We start from the raw sequence: 18,859 nt of genomic DNA, 5'->3' as shown, positions 1-18,859 counted from the left end.
AATCATCACACAGGAACTTCCCAAAGTCAGCATCAAATAGAATAAAATATATTTTGTTAACGATACAATTCATAAAATTACCAGCCCTGACACTCTCTGCCCTCCAGGGACACCTCTTCCTCCTACTACATGTACACAAGTCACTGGTGTTTGTTCTGTGTAATTTAACCTTCTGATTGCCTTGAGTGCTTAATGAGCTAGATTACGTGAAATGCTGTTTAGAGGGGTGTTCACTTCTGTTGGGATAGAAATCCCAGTCGTGAGCCAGAGCCCAGGGAAGGTCCACTCCTGATGGATGAACTAGAATCAAGAAAAGAACTGCCAGCCTTGTTTGTTTTCCCTTCTAAAGGGATGCTTAGTAAATACACAGAGTCAGTGTTCAAAGATTGAGTTGAGAGGGAGCATCTGGGCCCCTTTCCAGGTGCAGTAGCCTCGTTTCTCCTTAAATGTCTTATTTTTTCCTCGACATATAATTTTAGGATTCATATTGAGTTATCATTAGTCTTTCACCTCCTACCTCAAATTGGTTGGTTTATCCTTTTACTAAAATCTGATAAGTTTCTTTCTCAAATTTGTCTTAAAGAAGGAAGCATATCTCCATCATGAACCTAGCACTTCACCTTTACAAAAACTCCCAGCAAGGGGCTGCGCCCTTTTAGAAAGAGATATAGAAGCTAGGCGTAGTGGCTCAGGCATGTAATGCCAGCACATTGGGAGGCCAAGGTGGGGAGATAACTTGAGGCAAGGAGTTCGAGACAGCCTGGCCAACATGGTGAAATCCTGTCTATACTAAAAATACAAAAATTAGCTGGGCATGGTGGTGTGCACCTGTAAGCTCAGCTACTCTGGAGGCTGAGGCAGGAGAATGGCTTCAACGTGGGAGGCGGAGATTGCAGTGAGCTGAGATCGTGCCATTGCACTCCAGCCTGGGCAACAGAGCGACTCTGTCTCCAAAAGAAAAAAAAGAGAGATAGAGAAAAATGCTATTGGTGAATGCTTATCATTTCGTTGGCAATAATATTTGATAGTAGTTTTCTATTCTGGGATTAAACAATGACTTTTTATTGAGCATTTGTTAGATGTTAAAATTTGATGAGGCTTTGGGGTGAACCCCAATAAAGGCCCCAGATTTTTATAAGCAGTTCACAACTTCATTAAGATCTGGTAAAAAAAATGACATCATGTCTAAGAAATACCAAGTAAAACTTTAAAGGGCTGGCTTTTTGACTTTGAGGTTTGAGAAGTAATCTTTGAATAAACTTAGTGTCCGGAGATAAAACAGATAAAACTGGAGTGACTTCTAATAATAATTTTCAGTATTTAAAAGGGGTTTTTCCATACAAATAGGAAGAAGAGAACAATCCATATGTATTGTTCTGAAAACAAATTTCTACCAGCTAACTAGATTAATCTGAAAAAAATAATTTGATATATTAAACTTATTTAATCCTTAGTGAAATTAATCTCCACTTCAGAGGACAGAAACCAGGGAGTCTGTTTTTTTAGGTGTCTTAGAGGGGAGGAATAAGCTGACCCTGTTTTAACAGATAGGCCCTTGATGAATACATGTGTGTGGAGACTTCTAAAGGGCATATAGAGCAGTGAAGCCATCGTTATTCACTGGAGCTTGTGTGAGCATTATTAATTCCACCCTACACAGAAGCTTCCCTGAAAACCCAACTCTGCCCGTGGCCGAACCATGTAAAATTCAGGAGTTTTATCAAGCATCATATCTTCTCTAAGATGCAGACTTCGCAAGAGCAGAATGTTCATACCATGAGATTATTCTACCCCTGGTACAAGAGTAGAAAATTAGGGGATGATTAGCTTGACTTTCAACCGTTCCTTTATTCTAATGCCTCTAACAAGGTGGTGGGTTTTTTTTCTTTTACTTATTTGTTTTAAAAGTCTTGTGTTAAGAGTACTAATTGGGCTGAAGCATGTACTTTTGCTCTACAAGCATTACATAGGCTATTTGTAAATTAATCCAGCTAGCCCCCAAACAATTCTGAAACACTTTATTAGACAAGACAAAAATTAAATAGATGTTATAAGGCAAAATACAACCAGAAAAAGAATGATCTTTCTCTTCTGCTACATTATGACCTCTGACAGAATTTTTTTAAAAAATGCTTAATCTCCATTACCTAAATATATATGTTCAGCAAAACTTTGTTGAATAAACTAATTTACAGAAGGGAGAAAAATATGAAAAAAATGCACAAGGGAAGATATTGTCTATTTTCCCATGAATGTTTTAATATTTGTGTCGATAATATTTAATTAATAGATGTAAAAATCCCTTTATAGTCCTAAAACCAGAGGATATAATTGTTCCTGCTTCATAAACATGTTTATTTTATGCTCAGTCTGTGAGAACAGAGAGATACGAAGTCCTATTCAATCACACTTTTGATACATATTTGCTCAATTTATTATCTTAACCTATTTCTCTTCATTGACACAGAAAAGGTCCAGTTTTAAACTTGCAAAGATAGCTGCAAATGATTAGTTAAAATGACAAAGCTGAAATGTTTTCTTAAGAGATGAAGAAAAACCTAGTGATAGGATAGGTCAGGTAGGTAGAGGGAGAACTCAAACAAAACGAAACAACCAAACAAAAATCTCTCACCCAATTCCAGTTTCAGAAAGTGTGGAGCAGTTTGTAACAATTAAAAACTATATGTAACTATATATACACGTGTATATATATCTATATATATCTATATATACACACACACACAAATACACGCACACACACACGTGTGCTTACACAGTTACATACAATTATTTGATCACACTGAGGAATGACCAAAAGCCAGCAGAATTTGAGAAGATTCAGCCCTTGAAAGAAGACAAACACGGCCGGGCGCAGTGGCTCACGCCTGTAATCCCAGCACTTTGGAAGGCTGAGGCAGGTGGATAACGAGGTCAGGAGCTCAAGACCAGCCTGGTCAACATGGGGAAACCGCCCTACTAAAAATACAAAAAGTCACTGGACATAGTGGTACATGTCTGTAATCCTAGCTACTTGGGAGGCTGAGGCAGGAGAATAGCTTGAATCCGTGAGGCGGAGGTTGCAATGAGCCAAGATTGCTCCACTGCACCTCAGCCTGGACGACACAGCAAGACTCTGAGAAAAAAAAAAAAAAAGAAGAAGGAAGGAAAGAAAGAAAGAGTGAAAGAGAGAAAGAAAGAGGAAAGAAAAAGCGAAAGAAAGAAAGAGAAAGAAAGAAAGAAGGAAGAAAGAAAGAAAGAGAAAAAAAGAAAGAGAAAGAAAGAAAGAGAAACACAGTAGGTGATCTCTGTGTTCACATTGTTACTGCTCATTCTGCAGTAGGGTTGGTGCAGGACAATTAGAACCTAAGCTAAGAACTTCAGGACTGTCACCTTGAGGAGTGAGAAAACTGAGTTTAAAGCTATCAGAGCAACTGAAAATTAGGGGTGAGGATTCTGGAAAAGGTAAATTGATTAGGAGATGAGTACCCAAATTTGTGTCTAAATTCTCCTCAAGTATTTGACCCACAAACTGTGAATGTATGTGTGAGGCTCCAAACCGCCCACAATAGGCAAAAAACTGGAGGTCTAAAAAGAGATTTCAGTTAAGGACCTCTACATGTGAGACAGAATTTGATGTTGGGATCCTATCAAGTCAGAAGATTTGATTTGTTAAGGACACTTTAGTTTTTAGTTTTCTTAACGGAAGCCCAGGAGGATCATACCCTAAAAGTAATCACTACATCCTAGGACTAAGCATGTGGCTAACATGGAAGACAAAGCTGAAATAGGTTCCCCCACCCCAAATACAGAGCAAGATGCCAAAACCAAGTGATCAGTCAGTAATTTCAGTCGCTGCTAGAATAAACCACTGCTGTTCAGAGGAGATTAACTGAATTCAGACTCTACAATGTGTTGTCAACAAAGTGAAGTATGCAATAAAAAGTAATAGTCTTTGGCCATAAAAAAGAATGAAATATCATTTGCAGCAACATGGATTGAACTGGAGATCATTGAATAAAGTAAGCCAGGCACAGAAAGACAAATATTGAATGTTCTCACTCATATGTGCAAGCTAAAAAAGTTTATCTCATGGAGATAGAGAATAGAATGATAGTTATTAGAGTCTGGGAAGGGTGTGTGTGTGTGTGTGTGTGTGTGTGTGCATGCTGAGGGGTAGATGGTACAAACATGCAGTTAGAGAGAAGGAATAAGTTCTAGTGTTCTAAAGCACAGTAGAGTTAGCAAAAATATAGTTTATATTTCAAAACAGCTGGAAGAGAAGAACTGAAATGTTCCAAACACAAAGAAATGATAAATCATTGAGGTTACGGATTCCTAAATACCTTGACTTGATTCCTACACATTTTATGCATGTATCAAAATATCATATGTACCCATTAAATATGTGCGAATATTATGTATCAATAAAATTTTTTTAGAAATTTAGACATATTAAGAAACTAGTGTAGTTGAACCATAATCAAGAGGAGAAACAATCGATTGAAAACTACCTAGAGGTGTTGGTATCCTTGTATTGGAATTAGCGTACAAGTGTTTTAGAGCAGCTATTTTAACTGTATTAAAGTATGAAAGAAATATATGCTTGTAATGAAGGAACGGATAATAAAATATCCATAGAAAAATAAATATTATAAACAAGTGTCAAATGAATATCTTAAAACTGAAAACTAAAATGTTTAAAATAAAGAATATTTTATTGAATGACTTCAACAGAAGACTAGAGATGAGGGAAGAAATAACCAAAAAACTTTAAAACTGATTAACATAATATTCATTGTGAAGAAGAGAAATAAAAAAAAAACATTGAAGACAGAATTATGTTTGGCAATACCAAATGACTTAAAAAAATGTAATTTAAAAAATGGAATAACTTTAAAATGTAGTAATTCTAAAAGGAGAGAAGAAAGAGAACAGGCAAAGAATACATTTGAAGAAGTAATGTCTGAAAAATCCACAAATAATTGAAAGGTATAATCTTACAGATTTAAGAAGCACAAATAGCTCCACACAGAATAAATACAAAGGAACCACACCTAGGTATATCATAGTAAAACTGCTGAGGACAAAAGAAAAACAAAAAATCTAGAAAGCAGAAAAAAAAATGGCACATTATATTAAATGAATAATATTGACTTCTGATCAGAACAAGGGAACCTGGAAACTAGGCAAACATGATACATAAACTGTTGAAAGGGGAAAACCCAGGCCTGCCGATTCTGAGTTCTATATCTTGAAAGTATAAGTCAAGAATGAAGGCCAAAAAAAGATATTTTTAGATAAATAAAAAATGAAAAGACTTGTTTCTAAACTGATGTGTACTAAAAGAGATGTAAAAGCAATTATTTAGACTGAGGGAAATAATTCTAGATGGAAATTTGAATCTTCAGAAAGAAATGAGGGATATTGCAATGATAAATATGCATATAAATATGAGCTTAATTTTTATCTTATTTCCTGTATGATTATATAAAAATTTATATACAATTTTATAAGACATATTTCTCTATATTATTTTTGTATAATTTAAATGGCTTCTTAAAGCAAAATTTATAAGTTTTATTTGGGAGTTTGTAATGTATGTTGAGGTAAATCATGAAAAATTACATTAAAAAGAACAAAAGCACAATTGCAAGATTCTTTTATACAAAGTTGGATAATTGTAACTCTAAGTAGTTTGAAAAGTTAATGATTTGGATTTTAATCTGTACATCAAGCTCACTAAAAGCAATAGAAAAAAGGATAGATTAAAAGTCATTAGATAAATTAAAGTAGAATTCTAAAATATATTGAATTAACAAAAAGGCAAGAAATAGGAATGGGGAATAAAAAAATTGGAAACAGAAAACAAATAGAAACTTGTAGCTATATCTCAATTGTTATCAGTAATTACGCTGCGTGGAGATGGACTAAACATTGTAATTAAAGGATGATGTTATTAGAGTTGAAAAAGAACCATGACTCAATTCTAATACACCAGCAGCACACAACACACTTAAATGTGAAGAAAATGAGAGTTTAAAATAAAGAATGGAAGATATATGCTATGTTAGCAATAACCATAAGAAAGCTGGAGTGGCTATCTTAATATAAGATAGACTTAAGACAAAGACTATTACAAGAGATTAAAAAAAAGGACACTTCATAATGATGAAATGTTCAGTCCTTCAGGAATCTATACTAATCAGAAATACGTATACGGCTAATAACAGAGTTTCAAAATAGTTCTGTGATTATTGATTCAACTGATAAAAGAAACAGAAAAATCCATGTATTTCATTGGAAATTTTAACATTCATCTCTCAGTAACTGATAGAACTGGACACAGAATCAGTAAGGCCGTAAGTGCCCTGAACAACACTAGGCACTTCTTTTAACTAATTATTATTTATAGAACGTTATACCAGAATACATATTCTACTTGAGTGTACTTAGTATGCTTACCAAAATAGACCATGTTCTAGGCTATAAAAGAAGTTTCAATATGGCAAAAATGTTTGAATATTTCAATATGCTAACGGAGTGAAATTTTGCAGACTATATCTTCTAATCACAATGAAATTAAATGACAAATTAGTAACAATAAGATATCTGTAAGTCCTCAATAGACCAAAGAATAAATTACAAGGGATATTTAAATTAATTTTACCAAATTATAATGAAAATATAAAAATCAAAATGAATACAATCTACAGGAAACTTTATAGCATTAAATGTTTATTATATTTGAAAACTAAAAATGTCTAATATCAAAGATCCATACGTATACTTGATGAACTTAGAAGAAGAGCAAAGTAAAACCAAAGTTATCAAAAATAAGGAAGTAATAAAGATTGGAGTAGATATCCATGAAGTAAAAAACAAAAAACTGCCAGTACAGTGGCTGACACCTGTAATTCAAGCACTTTGGGAGGCTGAGATAGGAAGATGGGTGAGGCCAGGCATTCAAGACCATCCTGGGCAATGTAGTGAGACCCTCATCTCTACAAAAAAATAAAAAATTAGCCAGACGTGGTGGTGCACACCTGTAGTCCCAGCTGCTTGGGAGGCTAAGATGGGAGGATAGCCTGAAGCCAGGAGGTCGTCTGCAGTGAGCCATGATTGCACCACTGCCCCCACCTTAGGTGACAGGGTGAGACCCTGTCACAATAAACAAATAATAAATAAATAATAGAGAAAATAACAGAATTTTGTCCTTTATTGTCATGACAGCATAGATGCACAGATATTGAAATATACTAAGGGAATGTTATGAACAATTATACGCCCCTAAATTTGGCAACTCAGACAAAATGACTAAATTCCATGAAATTAAAAACTTATCAAAAACTGAAAAAAGATTAACAAAATATAAAGACTCATATGTTCATTAAAATAATTCAATTATTTATCAAAAATCTTCCCATAAAGAAAATTCCAGGTCCAGGTTGCTTTAGTGGTGACTTTTACTACATATTTAAGAATGTTAAACTACCAATCTTACATAAATACTGAGAAAGTAGAGTAGAAAACACCAAGTTGTTTTATTGGATCATCAAAATACTAATATCAAAGATGGACAAAGATATTTCCAAAATAAATATACTGCACACAAATATCCCTCATGAACATAGTCGCCAAAATTTAAAAAATTGCAAGTTAAATCCAGCAATATATATATAAAAGATGAGGACATATTATGGGTCGTGGGACATATTTTTGAAAAGCAAAGCTGGTTTAGCAATGAAAAGACAATCAATGTAATTTGACATATTAACAGAAAAGAAAAATAATATGGGCATCTCATTAGATGTAGAATAAAAGTTGGCACAATGCAGCACTATTGCAGGAAAAACTCTTAGCAAAACTAGGAATCGAAGAAAGCTTTTATACTGGCTATTTAGCCAATGCAATACGACAAGCTGGGGGAAAAAAAGGCATATGTACTAAAAATGAAAAAAAATTTTTCTTTATTTTCAGATGACATAACCATCTACATAGAAAATCCCAAAGGGAGATGCATTAATGTTATAAAAATCACCTATATATTTTCATAAGGAGAGTTTGCAAATAGGAGAAAACCAGAATTGGCCGTAAGGGGGCAAACGGAATGAGGAGAGTAGAGCAGAAGAAAGTCAACAGAAGGGAGATATAGACCAACAAGAAAAAAGCTGGATCCTAAAGATAAACTTGACAGCTTCAAATTTTCACTTATTTTTTTTCTTCATCCCTGTTTCTTCCAGTCCTGTCTAATTTAAGGGAAAGTTGATGTCTTTATTAGAAGCATTCTATGTTTCCAGTGAAATTATAAATCTCACAAAGGCAGAGGTTATGCCTATTTTACGCACTTTCCTATGACCCAATAGCAGCCACAGTAGCTGCATGGTAGATACATAACTCATTTCTTCATTGCCTAAAGCATTTATTCCTCAAATATTGAATGAGTGCTCACCATGTGTCAGGCACGCAGTGAGCAAAAGAAAGCCTCAGCTTTCACGGAGCTTAAAAAAAGTGAAATAGGGAAAGAGAAGAAAACAGCTAATAATTCAAATAAAATGTATATTATTACATATATATTTATTTTTAATTGTTTAAATTTCCATTTTTATTATAAATTCAGTGGGTGCATGTGCAAGTTTGTTACAAGGGTATACTGTGTGATGCGGAGGTTCAGGCCTCTATTGATCCCATCACCCAGATAGTGGACATATACCCAATAGAAAGTTTTCAGCCCCTGGCCCCCTTCTTTTTATATTTTTATACATATTATTTCCACAGGGTCTCAGAGTAATGATGTAGTATAGGCAGAGTGAAGTGATATCTCAATTTTATAGATAAGGAAACTGAAGAACGGAAAGACAGTGGATTGCTAAGAGTCCTACAATGATGTAGCAAGGTCATGCATCTAGGTCTTCAGGGAGGAAATCTCATTTCCATTCTTCTTCCTTTAAAGCAGGGCAGAGGAAGGATGAAATAGACAAGCCCTACAATGTAGGATTTATGAAGGTTGCCACCCTCTTTTTCTAAGCATAGAAAAAATGGGTGCTCTGAGCACATGCTCATTGTTCCACAGTGGCAGCTGTGGCTGCTAAAGGACGATGCATTGTTAAAGGGAGACAGAAGCATGGCTGCTTTGACAGAAGTGTTCTCTTGTGGCTTGCAGAGGATCAGATATCCATCATGCACTGTTATTTATTTATCATATCTTAGTCATTGCCCTCCGTAGCACAAATGCGAAATAGCAGTTTCCCTTTCCCCTGGGAAGACCAAGCCTGATGAGTCAATAATTAAAAACCGCCTTGACAGCTGACACTTGTGCCTCCCTGGAAAGCTGCAAAAGGGCAAGGGAAACAAAGAAAAGGTTCTTCTTATAAAGTCAAACCTAACTTTGTCAATTGACAGAAGGAGTTACATGCAAGTGAGAGAAAGAAAGACCAGAGGGCAGGCGTGGTGGACCATGAGATTGATGTGAGTCAGGGGTGCAGTCATTTCCTGAGATGGTAAGTATGACATGAGAATATATTATCACAGCAGTGCTGCAAGAGGACCCCATTAGAATACTGGGCACTAGGAGAGGATATATAGTTCTAGATTCTACAGTTTGAGTTAGGAGTAAAACTCTTAGGGAAGTTTCTGATGATCCACCTGAAAAATAACAAAGAAGATAAATGGAGCAAAAAGGTGCACTATTTAAATTGAAAAACCAGAGTAAACAACATCAAAACCCAGGAAAAACTGATAGGCATTCATTTCCACAGGACATTAGAGGGAGAATGGGGCCTATGTTGAAGCAAAGGAGTACCAAGATAGACCAAAGCTAGCTGAAGATTACATTTGCAGTTTGGTTAAACAGCAGCAGATTACCAGGGATGATCGTACCATTTTCACCCAAAGAATGATTTGATAATTACCAATGACAGTAATTACCATAATTACTGGATCTGGACAGAGTGGGTGGTAGTGAATGGCAGGTCATTGGAAGGCTCTTTCAAAGCCTTAGAGTCCACTTTCATTTTTTCAGCTCCCAAGGAGGCAAGACTTCCCTTCTTGGCTGATGCTCACTGTAAGGTGTCATCCATATTCACTTCATTTCCACAAACTTCCAGAAACTAGAAAGTGGTGCCGATTTAATGTAACAATATCTTCATATGGTTTTTTGTCGTCCTTCTTCTAGTTATTAAAAAAAGTATCCAGAAGAATACTGGTAACCTTCTCAAAAAGCATGGTTTTTCCATTTGTATTTTTCTTATTTTTTCCCCTAAGGCTTCATAAATGTCTTGTCTGAAATTTTAAGCCTTTTTATCATTCTTTTAGACAAAGAGAAGAAAAAAATGCCAAAATTTATTAAAAGTTTCAATAATGTAACATAAATGAAAAAGGAAGCCAGCTGCGGTGGCTCACGCTTGTAATGCCAGCACTTTGGGAGGCCAAGGTGGGCAGATCACTTGAGATCAGGAGTTCCAGACAGCCTGATCAACATGGTGAAACCCTGTCTCTACTAAAAATACAAAAATTAACTGGGCATGGGGGTCAGCACCTGTAATCCCAGCTACTCAAAAGGTTGAGGCAGGAGAATTGCTTGAACCCGGTAGGCGGAGATTGCAGTGATCTGAGATTGCACCACTGCACTCCAGCCCGGGTGACAGAGCCAGACCCCATCAAAAAAAAAAAAAAAAAAAAGGAATTACAGTGGGTCCTCTGTATCTGTGGGTTTCAAATCTGCAGATTCAACCAACCATGGATCAAAAATATTCAAGAAAAAGAACAACAAAAATAACAATACAATAAAAAATGAAAATAAAAACCAATACAGTATAACAACTGTTTACATAGCATGTATGTAATAGGCTCGCTTGCATGATGTACAGCAAGCCAATATATTGAGACACTGGGGATGGCAGCAGAGGTAGAGTTTGGTTATTATACAGCAGCCTAACGAGGAGATGGGAGGAAACCTCAAATCTACTTCCCCAAAAAGTTTGGGTCTAGGGATTTTAAGTAGTTTGCAGTAGGCCGAGGTATGGGGATCACTGACTGATAGGAGTGCAAGGTAAAGTCACGGGATGGGGAGATGAGGAAACTGCACTCTCCTGCTGATTGGGTTTCTCTGTGGAAGTCTTTAAATTGGTTGGCATCAGCCTTTCCACTGGAATTTAGGATCTAAAGAACTTCTTAAGCAGTTCTTAAACAAAATGCCTTGTGATTCCTATGTCAATGTTTCCACTTATAGGAAAAACAAGGATGCAAATCAATTCTTAAACAAAAGCCTTAGGATTCTAACATCGAAATCCTATCTACAGGAGCAATGGGGGTGCAAATGGTCAGTATCTAGTGCTACCTGACTTTCAGTTACAAGGAAGTGGGCCAGAGTGCAGCCTGATTAATGCTTAATTATTACTGTAGTTCTGCCCAGAACCCAGCATTTAGTTCTTGTTAACCCTATGAGGATGGTTTCATTTACATTCTATTAGGTATTTAATCTAGAAGTGATTTAAAGTATAAAGAGAATGTGAGTAGATTGCAAATGCTACACCATTGTATATCAGGACTTGAGCATGCCTGGATTTGGGTATCTGCAGGAGGTTCTGGAACCAATCCCCCTCAGATACTGTATTTGAACTTATTAATTTCTTCATAGCACTGGTCTTAAACATCTTCCATCTATAATTTGTAGGGGAGAGGACCATGAAGGAGAGGATAAAAACCAAACTAAATATAAAGGTGCCATTTAGCCACCCAAGTTAGGGAAGAGGAGCTCCTTGGAGAAATATCAGCCTTAATGGTCCCCAGAAGTTTAATGCAGACAGTGGAAGTAGAAACCAGGGGCATTCAAGAGCCAGCATGAACAGGAGGCAGGGCTGGCAGCCGCACCTGTGCCCTGATTTCAGGATCCTCGAAAATCTCTTTGCATTTCCAAATGTCTTTTCCAATTTCTTCTGTTGCCCTAAATTTCACTGTTAGAACTTTTGGCATTTGGCATAACGGTTTGGCCATTGTGATGGAGTTTTGTGGAATGTGATGTTTCCTAGGGTCACAGGATGGGTCGTTACACAAAAACATGAATTAGTTGGCCAGGTCAGATCCATTCTTTACAGCTTATTTGGCTAATCAGTTGAAAGTGTAAGGAGAGCATAACATGAGACAGCAGAGACACAGATAAAAGCAAAGGAGAAATAAGAGTAAACATTGGGAATGATTTTTAAATCTGTATTATTATATCAAGCCAAGTCAGAGTGAAATGTGTATTGATGCTGTGATTTGTATCTAGTTTATACTTTGAGTCTGAAACCCTGGTGAAGAGAAGAGATGCCAAAAGCTTGGAGATAAATGAGCAAAATGATGTCTCTGGTTTCAGGAAGATAAATTTCAGCAAATTGACTATTGAACAGTAAAAATAATAAGCTGATTCTTTTTTACAGCTTTATCGAGATATAATTCACAAACCATACAATTCACTCATTTAAAGTGAACTGTTCAATGGCTTTTGGTGTTTTTATAGATTTGTGCAGCCATCACCACAATGCATTTTGCAATATTTTCATTATTTCCCAAAGAAACTCCACACCATATCCCTTGGCATCACCCCTCATCAACTCAGTCCTGCAGCCCCAAGCAGTGCATAATGTAATTTCTGTCTCTGTAGATTTACCTATTATGTACATTTGCATATCAAAGAAATTTAAACTGATTATTAATAATTATTTCATTTTTCAAGAATACATTTTGTCAAAACATACTGACTTCTTTTTTGATTAAATTACAGTAATCACCATTTAAAATGTTATACAAACAATATATTTAAATATCAACAAAAATATTGCTTTCCTAGAAAAAATATTTTAAAATACTCCAGCCAACCAAAAAAGGAGTTGACGTAAGAAACTCAAAAATGAACAAGTTGTGGTATAAAATGACTGAGGTTATGAACAATAGCAGATGCATATAGAATTAATAGACATTACAATGTTCATAGAATATGGCAAATGTTTAAAACAATTCTTTAAAGATGATATTTGGTGAATAATACATGATTATTCATAAAATATGAATCCAAAGTTCCAGTTCATAACAACAAAACTAATAATGGAGGGAGAACAGAAGAGGAAACAAGAACAGCTAATGTTGTATTTTAAGAGTTAAGATACCATTACCATCAATGCTATTGATAGTTAAAGAAAAAAATAGGTTTAACATGTTTTATATAAACTTAAAATTTTGTAGAATGAAAAGGTGAATGTACATGTATTCCCAATTATGGAGAAAGAAAAATGTCAAGGAGAAATGGTACTTTTAGAAACAATCTTAAAATAGAGACCTTCAGGAAGTATAATTGAATGGTCTTAATCTCCTGTTCCCAGGTGCAGTTCACATTATTATTTGTTTAAATTTCTTCCTAGACGGGCAGAGGATAATTCTGTCCTGCTCATAGATGTATCATGTACAACATGTGGCATCTTATAAAGGCATTTTAAGTGAATAAATAAATGAATACACTTTTGATTATAAAACACAATGAGCCAGTAAGATTTTAGAACAAATATATCAATTCATCCATTATATGGAATATACAAGAATCTATTAAAAGTCATGTTTTAGTGAACATTTGATGTCATGGACAATGCTCATGACAAAATATTAAATGAAAATACAATTCAACAATTCAAGTTTATAGTAATAATGCACATGAAGAAAGAGAGAGAATGCATGAGAGAAAGAGAAAGAAAAAGGGTTGGAAGAGAGAGGGAGACACTGGAAATAATTCTAGTTAACTGACTATTTCTGGGAAGTTAAAATGGGTGTTATATAAATTTCTTTGCACTTTAAAACAATTTCCTTTAGTATATTGAAAATGTGATGTCTTATTTGTTCTAGTGATTATCTTTTTATTTTTACCTTTTACAGCACCTTTAATTCCCCTTTTTCTTACATTTGTTACAGTCATGGATAGTTTAATAACGGGGATACAGTCTGATAAATGTGTTGTCAGGCAACCAAGTTGTTGCATGAACATCATAGAGTGGACTCACACAAGCCTACATGGTGTGGCCTGCTACACACCTAGGCTATATGGTATAGCTTATTGCTCCTGGGTCGAAAACCTGTGCAACATGTGAGTGTACTGAATACTGTAGGTGATTGGAACACAATGGAAAGTATTTGTGAATCTAAACATAGAAAAGATACTTTAAAAATACAGTAATATAATCTTATAGGACCACTGTTATATATGAGATATGTTGTTGACTGAAATGTCATTATGTCGTGCGTGTCTATGGTTGGTTTGTCAGCGTAAAATGATTATCCCTTAATCTCCACTCCAACAATCAATTAACTTATTTTTAAATTTTCACTCCTTTTTTGATTTTTTAAGTTGAATTCTTTATTCTTTGTGAAATCATATCTATACAATATTTTCCATCATTTTCATCATCCTTGTTTTCATGTTACATTTATAATTATATATATTAAATGCTCACTGTCAGTCCTTTCACCCCAAATTTCACAGTATCGTTTGGTTGGATAAAGATCATTCTCTCGTAGTTTCCTCTAGAAAGACAATTGTGAACAGGCTGAGTCCTTTCAGGTATAAACTCATTATGTGAGTTTATTGACATTTGAACAGAAGCTTAGTTGAGTAAAATATCTTTGGATCATTCTTTCCATGAGTTCCTTAAAAATGCTGCTACAAGCCAGGCACGGTGGCTCACACCTGTAATCCCAGCAGTTTGGGAGGCTGAGGTGGGCGGATTACCTGAGGTTGGGAGTTTGAGACCAACCTGACCAACATGGAGAAACCCCATCTCTACCAAAAATACAAAATTAGCCTACCGCGGTGGTGCATGCCTGTAATCTCAGCCACTCGGGAGACTGAGGCAGGAGAATCACTTGAACCTAGGAGGCGGAGGTTGTGGTGAGCCGAGATTATGCCATTGCACTCTAGCCTGGGCAACAAGAAGGAAACTCTGTCTCGAAATAAATAAATAAAATAAAATAAAATAAAAATGCTGCTACAAAATTCACTTGTTTGTTGATTTTGACAGATCTGATCCCATTGTTATTTTCTTACTTTGGTCTTTCAGTGAGCAAGACTGGAGAATTCTTTTTCTTTTTCTCTAAATTATAATAGCTTTACAAGGGTATGTCACAAAATTCAGGAAATTCCAACTCAATTATTCCAGGAACCCAGTGAACCTTTTAGTATGTAGATGTAAGTCTTTTAGTTCAAGAAACTTTTCTTTGATTACAGTTTTTTTTTTTTTCCTAACTCAATTCTATTTAGGAGTAATTTACATACATTAAGATTCAACTGTTTAAAATGAGAGTTTGATGACTTTTGATAAATGTATATGTTTTGTTACCCACGTAAAGACTACCACATCAAGATATAGGACTTTCTTATGCCTCAAGGAAATGCCCTTCCACTCCATTTCAGTTAATCCCTTTCCCCAAGCATCTATCTTACCACCCATGTGATAGCCCCAAGGAATCACTGATTTGATTTCTATCACTACAGGTTAGACTTTTCTGGAATTTCATATAAGTTAATCATACAATATAAAGATATTGTGTATGATATCATACAGGGTTCATGTAGTGTGCCTAGTTTCTGTTTTATCTTGCTTCTCTTTCTCAGCATGATTTTGGAATTTATCCATACTGTTTTATGTGTTCGTAGTTTATACCTTTTTATTGACATGTAGTATTCCATTGTATGTATATACCACAAATTTAAGAATTTAGCCTTTGATAGATACTCGTGTTGTTTTACATATTAGCTGTTGGGAACAAGCCTTCTGTAAACATTTGTGAACAAGTTTTTTGGTGTACATGTTTTTGTTTCTCTTGGACAAATAAGAGAGGAATTGTTGGATCATGGGGTAAATGTGCATTTAATGTTTTGTTTTGTTTTGAGATGGAGTCTCGCTGTCTCCCAGCCTGGAGTGCAGTGGCGCGATCTCGGCTCACTGCAAGCTCTGCCTCCCGGGTTCACGCCGTTCTCCTGCCTCAGCCTCCCGAGTAGCTGGGACTACAGGCGCCTGCCACCACTCTCGGCTAATTTTTTGTATTTTTAGTAGGGACGGGGTTTCACCGTGTTAGCCAGGATGGTCTCAATCTCATGACCTCTTGATCCGCTCGCCTCGGCCTCCCAAAGGGCTGGGATTACAGGCGTGAGCCACAGTGCCCGGCCATGTGCATTTAATTTTATGAGAAACTGCCAAACTGCTTTGCAAAGCTCTTGAACCATTTTATATTACCAACAATAGCATATGAGTGTTTTGTGTGCTCTACTTCCTTGCAACACTGTATATTCATTTTTTTGTTTGTGTGTTTTTTACTTCAGCCATTGTACTAGTTGTGCAGTAGTAGCTAATTGTTATTTTCATTTGAATTTCCTTGATGAGAAATGATGTCGAACACCTTTTTATGTGACTATCGACTATTCATATAGCTTCTTTAGCAAAGATACTGTTTAAATCTGTTGCCAGTTTTGGGAAAACCTGTTTGTCTTAATATTACTAATCTATAAAAGTTTTAAAATAATATTTTCTGAAAACAACTTCTTTATCAGATATATATATAATAGTGAATATATATATATATATCGTGATGTATATTGTGAATATTTTTATCCTCAACTGTGATAGCCTGTCAATTTTCCTAGAGTAACTTTCGAAAGGCAGACATTTTAAAATTTGATAAAATTCACTTTATCGATTTTTTATTTTATCCTTCTTGTTTAGTAGGTTGTGTCTAGAGAATGTGAGCTTACCTAACCCATGGTCAAAAAGATGGTCTCCTATGTTATCGTCTAAAATTTTTATAGTTTGAATTTTTACAATAGATCTATACATTATTTTGAATTAATTTTGTCTATGATGTGAAGTTCATTGAACTTTTTTACGGATGGATGTCCAGTTGTTCAAGCACTACTGGCTGAAAAGTTAATCCTTTCTCCTATGGAGTTACCTTGGTGCCTTTGTTAAAAATCAATTGCTCGTAAATGTGTGGATCTATTTCTGGACTCTCTTTTCTGTTTCACTAATCTAAATATTTTTTCCTTAGGCTAAAATTCACTCTATTACTCTTGCTTTAATATGTCTCAAAATCAAGTAGTCTATCAATTAACTGTTCTTCCCTATCTAGCGAGTTATTACTTTCTTTATGTTATAGGATTTTCAGTTATATAATGGCATTTCATCTACTGATGGTCCTTATTTGTTGACTCACTTTTATCATTTTTCCTCTAATTCTTTGAATATTTATCTTTTAATTCTTTGAATATATTTGTAATATAAGCTTTGAAGTTTTGATCTACTATATCCCACAGTGGCTCTTGTTCAGAATGTTTTCATTGACTGCTCTTTCTCCTCTGAATAGGTCATACTTACTTTTTATTTTTATTTTTTTCACATGTCTCATAATTTGTCATTGTTAAGTAAATATTGTAGATAATATAATATAGTAATTCTGTTATGTTCTTTTGGGGAGTGTTGGCTTTTTATTCCAGTAGGTAATTTGCATGGACTCAAACTGAAAAGTTATCTCCCCCAAAAATGAAGAAGTTGATATCTCAGTTTTGCTCTTAAGATTTCCATCTAATGCTTTTAAGCTAGGTACACTTAGTGGTCTTGTGTGTGTTTTCATAATTGGTCATCAGCCAAGGAATTAGGCAAGCTCTAATCTCTGCCTCCTCAACTCACTTTAGCCCACAGGACTCTGCTACCCCAAATGGGAATAATTATAAGGCTCACCTCATTCTCTTTCCTCATAGGTCACAGTCCTTCACTACCTGATCTCCAATGTTGGAAAACAATTCTTGTTTATATTTTCTTCAGTGTTGTTGAGGCAGGATTGCTAGTTTGAGCCTTGTTTATTCATTGTGGCCAAAAGTAGAACTCTGGATTACAATTAAGTATACAGTCTTTGTTACATTGTTTAATAATATTCTTCAGGGACTCCAGTTACTGTTATGTTAGATCTTCTTTGCCTGTATACCATTTTAATCCCTTTCTTTCTGACTCTTTTTTTGTCCTTTATCTCCTCTTTTTTTTTCATTACTTTTGTTAACCCGTCCCTATTTAATTCTTCCTATCAATTTTCATTTAACTCTATTCTTGATTAATTGTCTTTCACCTTCATTTTCATGTATGTCTTTTTCTTTAACTTTTAGTAACTGCAGTCAGTTCATTTCCTTTTTTGCTGTTTTATCTATTTTTGTTTTTAAATTTTGAATTAATTATATAAGCATGATCTTGAAATGATCTTTTGTAGGATATTTTATTTAGTTTGAGTGTTGTGCTATAATTTTTTTCTACTTTAAGATTGTTTTTTGAGGGAGATTTTTATCAGATACATTGTTTATCATTTTCTGTTTTTCTTACATAGTATCATTATATGGAAATAGGCTAATTTTACTCTATCCTTTTGATAAATTGTGTTTGTATTTCAAAACCACTTTTTGTTCTGTTAGTTTCATAAAGTTACTTTTTTAATGAATAACTTTTATGTCGGTGGTGATGATGAGGGAAAAGAATTTATGTTTCTTGTTTCTTTCATTTTTTCAAGAGCCTTATTTTTTTCCTCTTAATTCTTGATTTGGCTTCACTACTACAGCTTAAAAGGATGTCTCCTCCTTCCTACTTACCTTCTTCTCCCCCTAGATATAATGTTTTCCCATGACTGCCATCTCAGACACATATATTTTCAAATCTTTTAACTATAGCTCATACTTTCAACCAACAGGTTTCTGACCTGTGTTCAGTGTTGGATTTTTCTTCGTGTGGTGAATTTGTGTTTGCTGTATATACGTTTCTTTTTCTGTGTTCCACTTTTCCATGCAGTCTCTTTAGACTCAGCACCG

The sequence above is a fragment of the Pan paniscus genome, chromosome 7 (assembly GCF_029289425.2).
Source record: "Pan paniscus chromosome 7, NHGRI_mPanPan1-v2.0_pri, whole genome shotgun sequence".
NCBI lineage: Eukaryota > Metazoa > Chordata > Mammalia > Primates > Hominidae > Pan > Pan paniscus.
This window is presented reverse-complemented; position numbering follows the sequence as displayed.